Source organism: Microtus ochrogaster, chromosome 19 (genome assembly GCF_000317375.1).
Source record: "Microtus ochrogaster isolate Prairie Vole_2 chromosome 19, MicOch1.0, whole genome shotgun sequence".
Classification (NCBI taxonomy): domain Eukaryota; kingdom Metazoa; phylum Chordata; class Mammalia; order Rodentia; family Cricetidae; genus Microtus; species Microtus ochrogaster.
The window spans coordinates 39,352,975-39,369,100 of NC_022021.1; the positions used below are offsets into that span (position 1 = coordinate 39,352,975).

At 35.3% G+C, this 16,126-nt stretch overlaps 1 protein-coding gene across 2 annotated transcripts in view; it reads left to right on the forward strand.

Annotated features, from left to right (window-relative positions):
- Cdh18 (cadherin 18) overlaps positions 1–16,126 on the forward strand; it is a 769,132-nt gene that overhangs the window by 221,013 nt on the left and 531,993 nt on the right. Inside the window, exon 2 of one of the 2 annotated variants that reach the window (XM_026783735.1) lies at positions 12,191–12,260. The gene's annotated coding sequence lies outside the window, so the exon portion shown is untranslated. The remainder of the gene's footprint in view (positions 1–12,190; positions 12,261–16,126) is intronic. The other variant, XM_026783736.1, reaches the window with a different exon arrangement.

A 16,126-nucleotide genomic window follows, 5' to 3' on the forward strand; every position in this document is an offset into this window, starting at 1 on the left:
TGTATATACTTGTTTTGTGTGTGTATACATATATATTTGAGTTACATATAACTCATTGTTTTCAAACAAACAGGTTTATTTATTCTTCTTCTTTACTTCTCCATTAATATTGCCCTCCCTCTTCCATTTTCATTTAAAAACCTTTGCCATATCATTTTAATATTCCATTCCTCATAGAGTCTATATCCTATGATTTCCTTTCCCCCACCATCCCAATTTCTATTTCCCTTTCCTTCTTTCTGTGGTTACCTTAGGCAATATATCCAATCTAAAGATTAGAAATTAGGAGCCACAGATAAGAGAGAACATGCAGCATTTGTCTTTCTGTTTCAGTACAATCCATTTTAGTTTCATCCTTCTACCTGCAAGACATTTATGCTGTTTCCATTGCTTAGATAGTGCAAAAAGAGCCACAGTGACTATAACTGCGCAAGTATTTATGAGGTATGTTGCAGATTTTGGGCACATGTGGAGTAGCAGGATAGCTAAGCCACAGGGTAGGCTTTATTTAGCTTTTGGGAATTCTCCACATAGATTCCCCAAGTGACTACTCCAGTTCTCTCTCATTGTACTAATGAATGTAGCTTTCATTTTCTGCATATCATCTCCAGCATTTGGTGTCAATTGTTTTGTTGTCCTTACCAGACTGCAGGAAGATGTTATTTAAAAGTAATTGCAATGAACACTTCTCGTGTTCTTATGAAAGTTATTAATTATTAATTATCGGAAAGATAATATATATATATATATATATAAATTATCGGAAAGATAATATATATATATGATATTGATGTGTTCAGTTTCAGAGGCCAATTTTTAGTTGTGGTGTTTGTTTTCTTGACTTTTTTATTTTTAATGTAAAACAGATAATTATCTTCTGTCAGGTGTATATGATCCTCTTAATCTCTGGGCTTCATCTCTAGTCCATTAATACTTTACTGCCATATAAAAGCTTTCCAAAATCATAGCGTCTTACTTGTCGAATCTTGACCATACTTCCTGGGAAAGTGGAGTCATATTCCAAAGGCCTTGACTGTACGTATATCTTGCAGACTTTTGAATTATTTTCTGGGAGTTTCAGATTTCAAGTTATACATTAAACTTTTTGATATGTTTGACACTAATCTTTGGGGAGAGTGGTGTATATGGACATAACTTCCTTTTTCTACCTTTGGATATTCAATTTATCATCAATATTTGTTGAAGATGCTGTCTTTTCTCCAGTACATGGTTTGGTGTCTTATTTGTCTCTAACAGCCTGAAAAGTTAAAATGAAGTAACTAAAAGAACACAGCAACCTATAAAAGTCACTTCTTTGAGTCTAATATTAACCAATTATGTTTCATGGTAATAAGCATAATATATTTCATTTTGTTATACAAATAATGGATCATGGTGTTTTCCATTTAAATTCATATTATTTCCTGGGAGTGTAGTTTTCATTGAATGATCAGTGGAAAATGTGATGATTATACAAACAAGAAAGGAAGCATTCTAATAAAATAAGCTCATAGTTTCATTCCAGACTTGACGTGAGACTTAAAACAGAAAGGAAAATTGGATTAAAAGTGACCTCAGTGAATTTCTCTAGTGTAATTCTTTCATAATGGCATAAAATGTGTCCAATTGAAATTCATCATTTCAATTACCTTATCTTTCCACTAAAAGTGAATCACTATGTACAAACTATTTTGAAGTTTTTAAAGATCTTCAAGAACTCAGAAAAGATTTGTAGAGAACAACATGGATTGTTTTTGAATATGTATATCATTTTCAAACCATATGTATTTTAAAATATTATACTTTTATTAAACTCGATGTGTTTTTAATTCTATTGAGAAGAAAGTCCTGTATAATCAATGAGACTGCTGAAAATCGTATGTGTCCACTATTCAGAAAAGTCAATGCAATCTTCCTTTTTGAGCAAACAGCCTGTGATTCTTGATCTCTGTGTTGGTGAGGTGATCAGTATGCCATCTGCTATCCAACTTCTGCATCTAAGGAATTGTCAAGAAATCACTGTAGTGCAGTAATTCACAAGATTCACATACAGGAGTCTATGTAATTCACCTACTTGATGAGTTTCCATTAAAATGAACTCTTCAGTATCTACAAGGAATTCTCTACATGTATGACGAGTAGGGCTAAATGATGTCATGATAATGTGCATATTCCCCATCCATCTGAGTCATACACGAACACATGTTCTTCTACCCGAACACTGCACTGAAGAACTGGTAATTTGGCTTTTATTGCCGTAATGCTTTTAAATTTTTCCAAAGATTTAGGACATCTACAATTGTTTTTTTTTTTTTTACTTTTTTCCTTCCTTTATTAAATGTGTTCCTGCAGGATACTCTCCTCTAGTTCTCGAAGTCCCGTCTTACCTTTCAATCACCTTTCTTCTTTCCCAATCCACTGCTTCTCCATTTACCTTCTGAAAAGTATAGGAGCCCCAAGGATAGCAACAAAAACCAATGTAACAAAATGCAAGAAAACTAGTCACAATCCCTCACATCAAGGCTGGATGAGACAGCTCAGTAGGAGGAAATGTTTCCAAAGATCAGGCAAAACAGTCAAAGACAGGCCCGCAGAAGAAAAAAAATAAAAATATACAAATAATAAATAACATCAGCAATGTTATTAAAAGTAAAAAAATTAAAAATAACGATGTTTATATATCTAATGCCAAATAATATGTCCACCATGGTACAGACTAAATATTGACATAAAAAACAAAATTGAATATATTTGTATATTTGGATTATGTTATTTCTTTTGTTTTTTTTTTTTTGAGGGGGTGTTAGAGACAAGGTTTTTCTGTGTAACAGTTCTAGTTGTGCTGGAACTTGCTTTGTAGACTGGGATGGCCTTAAACTCTCTGAGATCTGACTGCCTCTGCCTCTCAAATTCTGGGATTAAAGGCATGCACCACCAATGCCCAGATTATGTTTTTCTTCTGTGAGACCTTGTCAAGAAAATGGTGCTTAGCACATAAGCAGATAAAACTACTTTCATTTGAGATGTCCTGTGTATGTGTTGCACTTACTGGTTAATGAATATAGCTGCGTTGGCCTATGGCAGAAAGAAAAATATAGCCAGGCTGGATGAGACATATAGAAAGAGTAGGTAGAGTCAAGGAGATGCCATGTAGCTGCCAAAGGAGAGAATCACACCACAATCTTGCCCATGGGATACTGTAGTGATGAGGCGAGCAATCCTGCTTTTCATCCCGCCCATCTTCCACATGGCTAGCTTTACACCCGAAATAACAGCACACAAATTATATTCATTTAAACACTGCCTGGATCATTATCTCTAGCCTTCTACTGGCTAACTCTCACATCTTGATTAACCCATTTCTATTAATATGTGTAGCACCACAAGGTGGTGGCTGATCGGGAAGTTTCTAACCTATGTCCATCTTGGGCCAGATCTCATGGCGCCTGTCTCATTGCCTTCTTCCCAGCATTCTTTTCTGTCTACTCCACCCACCTAATTTTCTGCCCTATTATTAAAAGGCCAAGGCAGTTTCTTTATTAACCAATGAAATTAACACATAGACAGAAGACCCACCTACATCAGGATACAACCTTGTAGTACAATAAAAATAAATTTAAATGAGTTGATTTAAGACGTAAGAGTTAGTTAATACAAAGCCTGATCTAATAGGCCAAATAGCATTGTAATAAATATAATTTCATTGTGATTATTCAAGTCTGGGTTGCCAAAATGAATGAGCAGTTTCCATTTACAACATGGCACCAAGAAAATGCCATATTCTGTAGGTCTTTACAGAATTGAAGACAGTTACAGTTATTATTACTTATGATAAAAGGTAAATTAGATATAAAACTTTAGATTCACAAAGATAGGATAGATGATAGAGTATTTTCCTTAATTTGCATAACATAAATGTACTAAATTTTGTAACTATAATTCTTGCTTGATAACTGTTTTGTTATATGTAATTTTGCTATGTTAAAGTTAAAACCCTCCTTATTATTTATACAGAAACGGGTAGATGATGTGGGATGTCCTTCTGTAAATGTACTGCTCTTATTTGTTTATGAATAAAGCTGCTTTGGTCTATAACGGTACAGAATATAGCCAGGCTGGAAGAGATATGGAGAGACAGTAGCAGAATAGCCATGTAGCTGCTGAAGGAGAAAGATACACTGGAACCTTGCCAGTATGCCACAGCTTCATGGTGATACACTGATTAATAGAAATGTGCTAATTTAAGATATAAGAAGAAGATAGAAATACACCTAAGATATTGGCCAAACAGTGTTGTAATGAATATAGTCTGTGTGATTATTCTTGTATGTTGCCGGAAAACAAATGTGGAGTCTCCAGGTACACCTCACCGTTTCTCTCTCAGAACAGTCCACAATCTGTGATTTATCTCGCCATGGCCACCAGCCATCCTGGCGAAGAGCACCTGTTGGACATACATTTTCTAGGTCTTCTTCTTGAATGTGAAGTGTCTGTGTATGGCCATGAAAACAGAGCTTGAACTTTATGTTTTTCCTTAGTTATCTTTCTCTTTTGAAATTAATTTTTCTGACTTATATCAGTCTTAACATTTAGAGTTAGGTTCCAAGTTACTTTGATAATTTATCCTGTATATCACTCCTATTTTAAATTCACTAATGATTTTATATAACATATAAAATTACGTATGTTGAAGATATTCCCCGTGATCTTTTCTAGGTGCAAGTTGTACAATGGGTAAATTAAAATCAATATTCCTTACCTATTAACATTTTGGCCCTCAGCAGTACTGTCCAACACAGATAAGATATATCATTCATCGTTAAAATAGTTTGCCATCATACCTCTCTTGACAAAAAAAACAAAAACAAAAAAACAGCTGTATCTAGTAGTAGAAGGACTGTACTTCCATAAGTTTTATATACAACATTTTCTGTACTTTGAATTTTATGTAAATATATTGTATGCGAATAAACAACACTAAATCCAACTAAGGGAGAGTTGTTTAATGACTAATTTCATGCATAACATAATTATGTTACTCAGTCTCACACATATATCTCATCCGCCACTGTGAAAACACCTCGTCAACGGTTGTCTTCGCCACTGCTCTGCTAGCCCTTATGCCAGGGCTATTAAATCATTGTCATTTAAGAATGTAATTAGCAATCTCATTAGCTAATTAAGGTAATGACCATTACAATTCTTTCCCAATTTATGGTTTCCCCTTTATCACAATTTATCCATAATGTCATCTCAGGGCAATAACAATGCTGGCTTACAAATGACCCTTAGAATAATGAAGGATCAGCACCGTGTATCAAGCACCAATGATTATTTATTCATTGTATTCCTCATTATATCATTTAAGTATGGTTGCTGTAGTGGACTACTTTCCAATGAGACTCAAGCAAGAGATTCTGTTTTATTGCCTCATTTGAAATAATACCTCACTGGAAATAACTACACATATGATTTTTTTTTACTGATCTTACATCATGGAATATTACATAGCTAATTACTACATGCCAGATCAAAATTATTGAAAAAATAATGATTTTATAGTTAAAATGACTAGATTATAAAAATAAAATCTTTGTCTTGTCTTTCTAAAATTTATTTTCCTCTTTCCAAATTTAGATATATATTTGAATATATATATATATCAGAGTTCTAATAATTGGTAATATTCAAAATAGATATTACAGAAATGGGTATGTAGATAATTATGAAAATAATGTTTTTATATCATTTTGTAACCAGTAGCTAAGTTAGGCATGCATTGATTCCCAATATTAGTATGAAACTGGATATATTAGACTCAAATTATATGTAACAGATAATCATAATATTACATGATTAAACTAGCATTGACTTTTAATGTCATAGCTAGAGGCTTGTATTCTTCATCATTTTTCTTTGGGAAAAGTTACTTCTCTGAAATTGTAAGGGTAAGTGGTTTATATAAAAATTGCTTTGTTATACTTCTGAAAATTATAACTTTCAAGTCTTAGTAAAATAAATAGTCATTGTAATAAAAAACATTTTGATCAAGAAAATTGTATGCACCAAGTTCATTCTGTAAGATTACAATGTACCTGAGAAATTCCTACTGACACTGAAGCCAGGATACTCTTGCTGTAAGCAAACCTAAAGTGATAGCAAACACATATTATATACCCTTTTGTACCAATATGAGATAATAATAATTATGTCATTCATTCATTGTTTAGCCATATAGTCTTTAATTATAATTTTAGAGCCCTTTCTACTTATAAAAAATTAGTCTTGTAAAAAAATTCCATGTTGCATTGTAGCAAATTCACATGTGTTGTGTATTCCACATCTCACAGTGATGTTTGTAAATTTCTCTTCATTATCGTGAGTTGTTTTCTTCACCAGAGACCTAGGTTTTAGCATCTATGGCATTTGCATAACAGAACTGTCTAATGAAGCATGTCTTAGAGTACCCCAGTCTTTCAGGAAGGCAGGACTTTGACATCTTACTTCTGCAAAGCCAGCAGGAGAGTGAATTTACTATGAAGGACCCTTTCCTAACACAACCTAATCACAGATTTCCTATCCATGCTTAAATCCAGGCTGCCTTTAAGGGAGGACAATCTCCACAAGACATATATAGTAGGAGGTGGGGGCTTGACATCTTCTACTCCATGATTTGGGCATTTCTAAAGGTGAAACACATTCATTACCTTTCGAGTTTACAAATAGCCTCACTTCCTTCGTGCATCAGCTCAGAGCCAACCTCATCAAAATCACATTATCTAGGATGCTAAAATCTAAACCAGGTAAATAGTACTTAGTCAATTGCTGCTCTCAAGTGCTAAAATGCTAAGCACATGCCTGGTGTAATTCAATAATTAGAGTTCCAAGAATTTTTTTTCTATTATAAACCTCAAATAGGAACAAGTATATCAGACTACAAAGCACTCACTTCACTATAACCAAGCAGTAAAGTGAAATAGTCCCAAGTTTCTGGGTTCTGAACGGAGAAGGTGAAAACAAGCATGGGGAAATGAGGCTGCATGTTCCCGAAAAGGTGCATGCTATTCATTGGGTTCAAAGACCTGGAAAACTCATTTGAAACTCTTCAAAATAATCTGACAGGCAAAAATCGTTTCTCTTGAAAGGGACTTAGCAGCACTTTTAAAGGTTTTTGACTCAGGGGCTGGAGAGATGGCTCAGTGGTTAAGAGCACTCACTGCTCTTCCCAAGGTCCTGAGTTCAATTCCCAGCAACCACATGGTGGCTCACAACCATCTGCAATGAGATCTGGTGCCCTCTTCTGGACTGAAGGCATACCTTCAGACAGAATACTGAGAATACTGTATACATAATAAATAAATAAAATCTTAAAAAAAAAGGTTTTTGACTCAAAAATGATTAAACTATTAGTGAGGGAACAGTTGGTGAGATCAGCTGTGAGATCTGAGTTTCCTAAGCAGAAAATACACTGTTTGAAGAAGTAATTCCTTCAACTAAAATATAAAAATAAGTGTATCTATTTGTTTTCTTATTGAAATTCTTACTGGGAGTCGCATTTAGAAGTCCCACTGAATTTACCTGGTTCTTGTAAACCCTGTTAGAAGTAACAGCAAAGCATTTTATATTTCTTATTATGCAGCCACTCACTTTTTCTGGACAACTCATAGAGCCTTTGGTTTTATGAATATACAATAGTATTGTAAATAGAAGAATGAATTGAAATTGAGTGGAATTTAGCATAACTTGAGTACCTTTGAGATGGTGTCCCATATAATAACTGGAAACACATTTTAATGCAATTATGTATATAATTAAATTCTTTTCATTACTAAGGAGTTATATTGTTATTCTAAGAACACTGTATAAATTAATACTGTTGACATTTTCTTTAGAGTAATTGTTGCATTTTTAATATTAGACAGTCAGAAATTGTTGATATGAGGACAAGATAATGCGACATGAGGTAAAAAAGGAGATGATGCTGTAGTTACATATTATACCACTTTACTTCCCTAGCATATACCAACTATGGCATTGAGCCATTATATAAACATGAACAACTCCAAAAGTAAAAGTAAAAATAAGATGAAAGTGAAATATGTTCTTAATAAGGGAAAATATTACAAATCCTTTCTTTAGATTTGTTATAACTGGATTATTTATTACTTTCATATAAATATGTTAATAAGGGAAATGCACTTGTTTCTTGGTGATTGCTCAAGCTGAGCATTTTCCAGAAAATAAAGAACATTTGTAGATTAATTTTCTCTTGCCACATGTTAGTGACTAAGCCAGCATACTTAGTCCTGTTTAGTTAAGCTGTGCATTGTACTGCAGATCTGAGGGTGGTGTCCCCTGAGTGCCAGCATTGGAGCATAGAGGAACAGGCACCTGCTATTTGCCTTTTTTCCGATTAGCCTATGTTATCTTCAGCAGGATATATGTGCCATTCATAAAAGTATTTCCCTGGTCACACAGGTTTCCATTCTGTAGAATAGTAAGTTAATCCAATTCTGAGAATTATTGCTTATAAGTTTTTGATATTCTTCACTCCAGATAATTTGTCTAAAAGTTGATGTGTGTATACCTAGGAGGGCTAGGGAGCCAGACAAAGGCCATGACGGGTGTCAAATTGCTCCTGCCAGGGACCAGGACTTAGTTTTCTTTTATTGAAGTGACTGGACCTGAACTAACAATTTTCATAGAAAACTATAACTCAGGGACAACCAATCAACAAGCACCCCCTTGACCTTCTGCTGACTCGCAGACGACCACAGTCTCCTGATAACTAAAGTTAGCTTTTCCCGCCCTACAGTCAGAGATTCACACACTACCAGGCCTCCTATCAGTCAGCTCCCACCAATCAGCCACCAGACTAATCTTTCCTCCTTTAGTCATCCTCAGATTAATCCGTTCTCCCTGGAATTCCCCTAATATCGCTTAGAAGGAGCTTGAGACCTTCTTTGGGGTTTTCCATATGCCACTCGAATATTGGAATTAATAAAGTGCTCTCTTTTTTATTGCAGACATGACTATTGTTGATCTCTTCTTCAGAACTTCTCTCAGACCCTAACGTATCAAGTCCTGGAAAGAGTTAATTCTAAGAATTAGTAGACAGAGAAACATTTACACTCCTAAAAATAAAAAATAAAAAAATAATTTACACTCCTCCCCTCCTCCCATTCCCCTCCCACTCCCCCACTCATCCTCCTCTCTCCCTCTCCCTTCTTAAGAGAGAGCAGGCAATCTGCCCTGTGGGAAGTCCAAGGCCCTGCCCCCCTACTTCCATGCCTAGGAAGCTTTGCATCCATATAGACTAGGGTCCCAAAAAGCCAATACATGCAGTAGAAACAAGTCCCAGTGCCTTTATCAATGGCTTCTCAGTCAGTCCCCCTTGTCAGCCACATTCAGAGAGTCTGGTTTGATCACATGCTCATTCAGTCCCAGTCTAGCTGGATTTGTGAGCTCCCATTAGAACAGGCACACTGTCTCAGTAAGTGGACCAACCCCTCGTGGTCCAGACTTCCTTGCTCATCTTCTCCCTCCTTCTGCTCTTCAACTGGCCTTGGGAGCTCAGTCTGTCGCCAGACGAAGATTCTATGGTGATATTCGAGATAATCATCAGTGTGATAGTGGGGCAAAGCCAGTTCAGGCACCCTCTGCTCTGCTGCCCAAGGACCTAGCTGGGGACATCCCCGTGGACACCTGGAATTCCCTCTAGAACCAAGTCTCTTGCCAACCCTAAAATGGCTCCCTTAAAGTAGATATCTCCTTCCCTGCTCCTATATCTGCCCTTCCTCCATCTCCACCCTCCCACTCCCCCAAGCTTTCTCCAGTCTTTTCTTTCTCCCTTCTCTCTCCCCCCTCCCCTTCCACCATCCCTACCCCTACCCATACCCCCACCCCCATGCTTCCAACTTTTGCCTGGCAATCTTTTTAGCTTCCAATTTCCAAGAGGATCTATACATGTTTTTCTTTGGGTTCACCTTATTATTTGGCTTCTCTAGGCTTGTGAACTATAGGCTTAATGTCCTTTTTTTTTTTTTTGGCTAGAGTCCACTAATGAGTGAGTACATACCATATTCATCTTTTTGGGTCTGGGTTATCTCACTTAGGATAGTGTTTTCTATTTCCATCCATTTGCATGCAAAATTCAAGATGTCATTATTTTTTACTCCTGAGTTGTACTCTAATGTGTATATATTCCACTTTTTTATCCATTCTTCCATTGAGGGGCATCTAGGTTGTTTCCAGGTTCTGGCTATTGCAAATAATTCTGCTATGAACATAGTTGAACAAACACTTTTGTAGTATGATTGGGCATCTGTTGGATATATTCCTAAGTTTGATATTGCTGGATCCTGAGGTAGATTGATTCCCAATTTCCTGAGAAACTGCCACACTGATTTCCAAAGTGGTTGCACAAGTTTGCATTCCCACCAATACAATACATCCTGATTACAGTTTCCCTTCCCCCTACTCCTCCAAGTTTCTTCCCCCATTCCCTTCCTTTTGGATATACTTACTTTTTGTTGCTTTTTTAGAAAATAATAGACTTCTAAGAGAAAACATAAGATAAAATAACAAAAAAACCAAAAACATCACATTGAGGGTGGATAAGTATGCCAACAGAAGGAAAAGAGCCTAAGAGGAGGCAGAATATAAGAAACCCACTCATTCACTCATCGAGGAATTCCATTAAAACACTAAACTTGAAGCACTGATATATATATATACCTTGATATATGCAGAGAACCTGATTCAGAGCCCTGCAAACTCTATGTATACTGTTTCAGTCTCTGTGAGTTCATGAATTCATTTGACTTAGATGGCCTTTTACCATGGTGTTCTCCATCCTCTCTCAATCTTGTAATCTTTCTGCCTCCTCTTCAACAGAATTTCCTAATCGCCGAGGGGCAGTATTTGACAGAGACTTAGAGCTGTTTGTTCCATGGTCTCTCTCTCTCTCTCTCTCTCTCTGCATAGTTCTTGACCATGGGTCTCTGTATTTGTTCTTAACTGCTGCTTTAGTAGGGTTCTCTGATGAGATCCATATAAGGCACTGATATATGAGTAGAGCAGAATATCATTAGGAATCACTTTCATCACTACATTAAAAAAAAAACAGTAGTATTTTGTTTTACCCTAGGTCTTTGGACTTTGTAGTTTCTGGTTCATGGACAATTCAGAAGTGTTGAGTATGGTTTGGATATGAAGTTCCATCTTGTGGAATGCTCCTTAAGTAAAATCAGTTATAAGGAAACTAAAGAAGTAGCAGGATTTCTATTTCAGAGATAGGGATGAATAGGATTTTGAGGTTAGGAGGGAAGGGGGAGACTCCAGCTAGCTAGCACGTTTCCCTGCCCTGCCTGTTCCCGTGAAATGCCTGTTGGTGTTGGAGATTGGGATAACTGGATGAGTAGGGGTAAGAAGTTCATAAGATTTTTAGTGAACCATTGAGGATAGAGTCAGAGGGGAAAGGACACTGTAGGTATTCTGCTACAGAACTCTTTAGGAAACAGTGATTGTGTCAGGAGAAGAAGAAGGAGACGTGAGCATCTGCAGACATCCTTCCTGCCTCCTGGAAGTAGTGTTTGATCTGTTTCTGGAATTTTATTCCAAATTTTAATATTTGGTTGGTTTTATACTGATATTAGATATACTACTATAATACTACCCTCCTAATTGTACAACCCTGCAGTCTTAATCCAATGAAGAAATAATGAATTGGGGAATGAAAATAGCTAACCATTCTTGAACAGGTAATAATTTAGGCACCTGAGATTCTATTTTCCATTCTCATAGTACAAAATCTAAACAAATTCTCCAAGTTTAAGCCTTTCCACGCATGATAACATTCTGCCATTAGTCCTGTTTTTCCTTACCATTGTATCCTTAAAATTTTGCCTGTTAAATGTGTACTAACTGATGCTATACCTTAGCTGTAGAATGTCTCACACAGAAAAAGCCCTTGGGTCAATCTCCAACACTAAAATCATTCAACCAAACAACTGTATATTTTAAATTGTTTTTAAAAGTTGATTATCTAAGACTAATCATCTATAGTCTATAACAAAAATAAATTTTATTTTAGTAGTAAATATGAAAGTATTCAGGGAGATTTCTTAGTTGTTTTTTTCTTTCTCAAGGATTTCATGTTTTTCTTCTCTCTTTCCACTTTTTTTTTCAGTGTAGGACTCAACCACTGAAATACTTAAGAAGAAATCCTATCATCAAATATTCATGAACTGAATTATAAGGTAAATTTTCTACTATTTCCTACACGAAAATGTTACAGAAATGTCAAGTTGTTGGCATGCAATGTTTCTGAATTATCTTCTGTGATAATGAAGAAATACTTAGAAATGTGACAGGATCCAGTTCTCCTCTGTCTCAAATTCACTTGTAAAACCCATTGAACAGTTACTAGCATTAGTAAATTATTGTCTTTTTGTCTCTCTCTATATATGACTTCCTCTTTCTTATTTGTTCTTCAAAATAGGGTCTTATGTAGTCAGAGCTCACTCTAGACTCAAATGTATTTGATGTACAGAAGATTAGATTATCTTTAAACTCTAAATCCTCCATCTGAAGCCTAAGTGGTAGAATTATAGGTGTGATGTCATTTCTGGTTTATCGTTCATCCTACAGGAGAATTCACAACACTTTATAGAGCAAACAAAGATAAACAGACACTGTATATTTTATAGGGCACTCCACATTTCTTTATACAAGTAAATATAGAGATATATTGTTTTAAAATAATTATTTACATATGCAAAACTTTTATAATAAGTATTTGTTTCAATAAAATCTTTATCTTTTAATACAATAATTTGTAAATGTTATGGGAGATAAAAAGACAATTATTGATAGCAGTTTATAATGTATTATCTAATTATTAATGTTTATGTCAAAAAGTTAGAGAGAATTTACCTCTTTCTTTAAAATATAATAAAAACAAATGAGCTAATATGTACTTGTTTAATTTTCTATAAATTATGCACTTGCCACTTATTTTATACATCAATATACTATTATTATGAATTATTTTTATTTGTATAGATGAAAAAAATATTCAGCCATATATAACAGTATTTATCTGTAATCTCTCACTTGGGAAGGGAGGTAGGCAAGGAAATTGTGATCATACTGATATACATAGTGAATCTACCCCGCCAAACAGTGTGAGACTCAAAACCAAAAGAGAAGAAGTAAAATAAGTGCTTTTCTTTACTTTTTTACTCTCAAATATTTTAGTGTTCACTTGTATTACAATAAAATAATTTTTATTTTAAAATATATGCAAATAACATTTAAATAAGTTAATCTCCATAAGTGATAAATGATTCCTATATATGTATTTACTTTCAATTTATCTGATATCTTGTTTTCTTAAGTGCTGTGGGATAATACCTTCCTTTTAAAAGTTACTTTAAGTCCAGCACTTGGGAGGCAGAGGCAAGCAGATCTCTGTGAGTTCGAGACCAGCCTAGCCTACAAGAGCTAGTTCCAGGACAGGCTCCAAAACCACAGAGAAACCCTGTCTCGAAAAACCAAAAATAAAAAAAAATACTTTGTTTCATCAAATACACTCTTTAGTATTTATATTTTCTCTTCTCAAAACACCAGCGTTCATATATCGGTTTCATATAGTATGTTAGAAAAATTCACATTTGACTTTTTTGTACTTACTCACAGGTATTCTAGTTTATATTCACACGTCTTTTTAAATCCACAAGGACATTAGATGATAAAACTTAGGTACAATTAAAAGTCTCCCAAAGTTAACTGAGTAAATTTAACTTGCTACAGCAATGGTTTTGTGCTTTTCAAATGAAATAGACTAAATCTGTATTCATTAACTTCGGCGTCTTCTGATATTTGTTTGCCAATGCACTTGTTACTCAAAGTGATTATATGCTATGTGTAAGTTATTACTCTATTAGACCTTATATCTACGACTTCATATGATTTTAAGAGTTTCTTTTAAACATTATTGAAAATAGCAAATAGTAATTCTATGTTAAGCTCCGCATTTGCTGTGTGTCTTTTTTTGAGACATCACCATAGTTGGCATGAAGAGAATCATGGTTCTACCTGATTAAGATACTGATTGGGTTCTCTGTGCTTCCTTTGAGCTTTGACTGACAGAACCCTGGTTTCTCTAAGATGTGCATGCTTATTTCATGTAGAAGGTTTGTAATTCATGAAGATGACAGAATGGGTTTCCTTCTTGCAAGTAGGTGTCGTTCTCGATTTGCCTGTTGATGCTGCCACTTGTCTGGATACAAGAGTCTAGGGTGTAGAGAGATGTCCTTGAATCCCTGAGAATATTTCTCTCTCAACACGAAGCTGAAGATTTACAAGCATGTCTTATCCTCTGAGAGACAGAGTCTAAAAGACTGTTTATGAGAAAGAATATGATTGCGGACTTCCAGGTTTCTTGATGAACAGCATCACTCATGCTGGAGAGTCAAGCATTTATTGCTCCTTCTTACTTAGTAGTGGCAGCTGCTTGAAACATATCTCTTTGAAGAAATAACCCTCATCCAGCGTGTAGTAAATCGTAATGCTCCATTTTCAACCAGAAACTCGGCTTTTCTAAAAAACTAAACAAGCAAATAAAACCTTATAAAATTTGACATTAAAAAAAAAAACTTCAGTACCAATTCCCTACAAATTTCTGTGTGTATCTGTGTGTGTGTTAGCATTAATTCTAAGGATTGAAGTAAGGCTAGCAGATGAGATCCAAACATCTGAATCCACTGAGTTGTTTTCCTTTAAGCATATGGTTGCAAATGTGTTTGTTTATTTTTCATATATATATGCTTTCAAATGTCAAGGAATGAACCCAGGATTTGTGCATATAAGGCAGATACTGTCACTGACTGATCTGAAGCCCAAACCAGGGGGTTTTTGCATCAGTTTTACAAAATACTATTGTAGCATCACACAGGTGTTATGTTTGTTATCTACTTAAAATGATACCTCACTAAAGTGATTATAAACAACAGTGTGTAGTAAACACTTTTTTGAGCTCATTGCAATATTGAATATTGCTCTACTTTAAATATATATGCCAGTGCATAATCCTCAGAATAATTCATACTCTGTTGTTTCACTTTCCAAAATTTGGAAGTTCATTCTAAAACTTTGGCTATAACAAGGAAGGGAAGTATCATGGATTTAATATATTAGATATTAATTATATATCAATACATAATATACACATATGTATATATATATATATATATACATTCGTAAAATATGCCTTATTACATATAAATTTCAAAGCTACTTAGAAAGTACTTGCCAAGCATTAGCAGAAATACTTGTGGCTCAGGAAAAGCACAAACGTTTGCTGATGCATGGGTTTTCATTGTGCTTTATACATTGAAATTTTCTTGTTTGTTTTATTTTGTTTAGGGGATTAGGATGTTCTTCTGTTTTGCTCAGCCTTTTCAGGAAACTCTATGCAGCTCAAGCAGCCTTCAAACTTACAATCTTTTCTCACCTCCGAGTACCATTATATTTTGCTAGTATGTGTTATTTTTTTAATTTTATTTTCATTTATAACGATGTGTATACAATACATGTATCTCTCTCTATAACTGTGTGCGTTATAGGTCCATGGAGGCTAGAAGCATCAGTAGTCTTGGCAATGGGCTTACAGGTGGTTGTGAGCCACCTGACAGGTATTAAGAATCAGATTTGGTATGCTGGTCAAACTAGAGCATAGCTTTAATCCCAGCACCCAGGTCAATGAGGCAGGCATATCTCTATGAGCTTGAAGCCAGACTGAATTACAGAGAGTTACACGACAAGACTGTAACACAGAGAAACCCTGTCTCAAAATCTAAAAAACCAAGATAATAACAAAAAAAAATGAAATATCAGCATTTGATCTGTTGGACTCTAGCGTCCAAACACCGAGGAGTCTCCCCCAGAGACCATCTCACACACCACAGCCGATGCAAAAGCATGAGGATTTTATTAATTCTGTCATGACAGGGTCTCCCAGCATTCCGGAAGCCGAGGGACCTCAAAAAGCGGGTACAGCCTACTTTTAAAGGGGCCACAGAAGCAAGTGGGGTTGTTCTTTGACTATTCTGATTGGCTTATT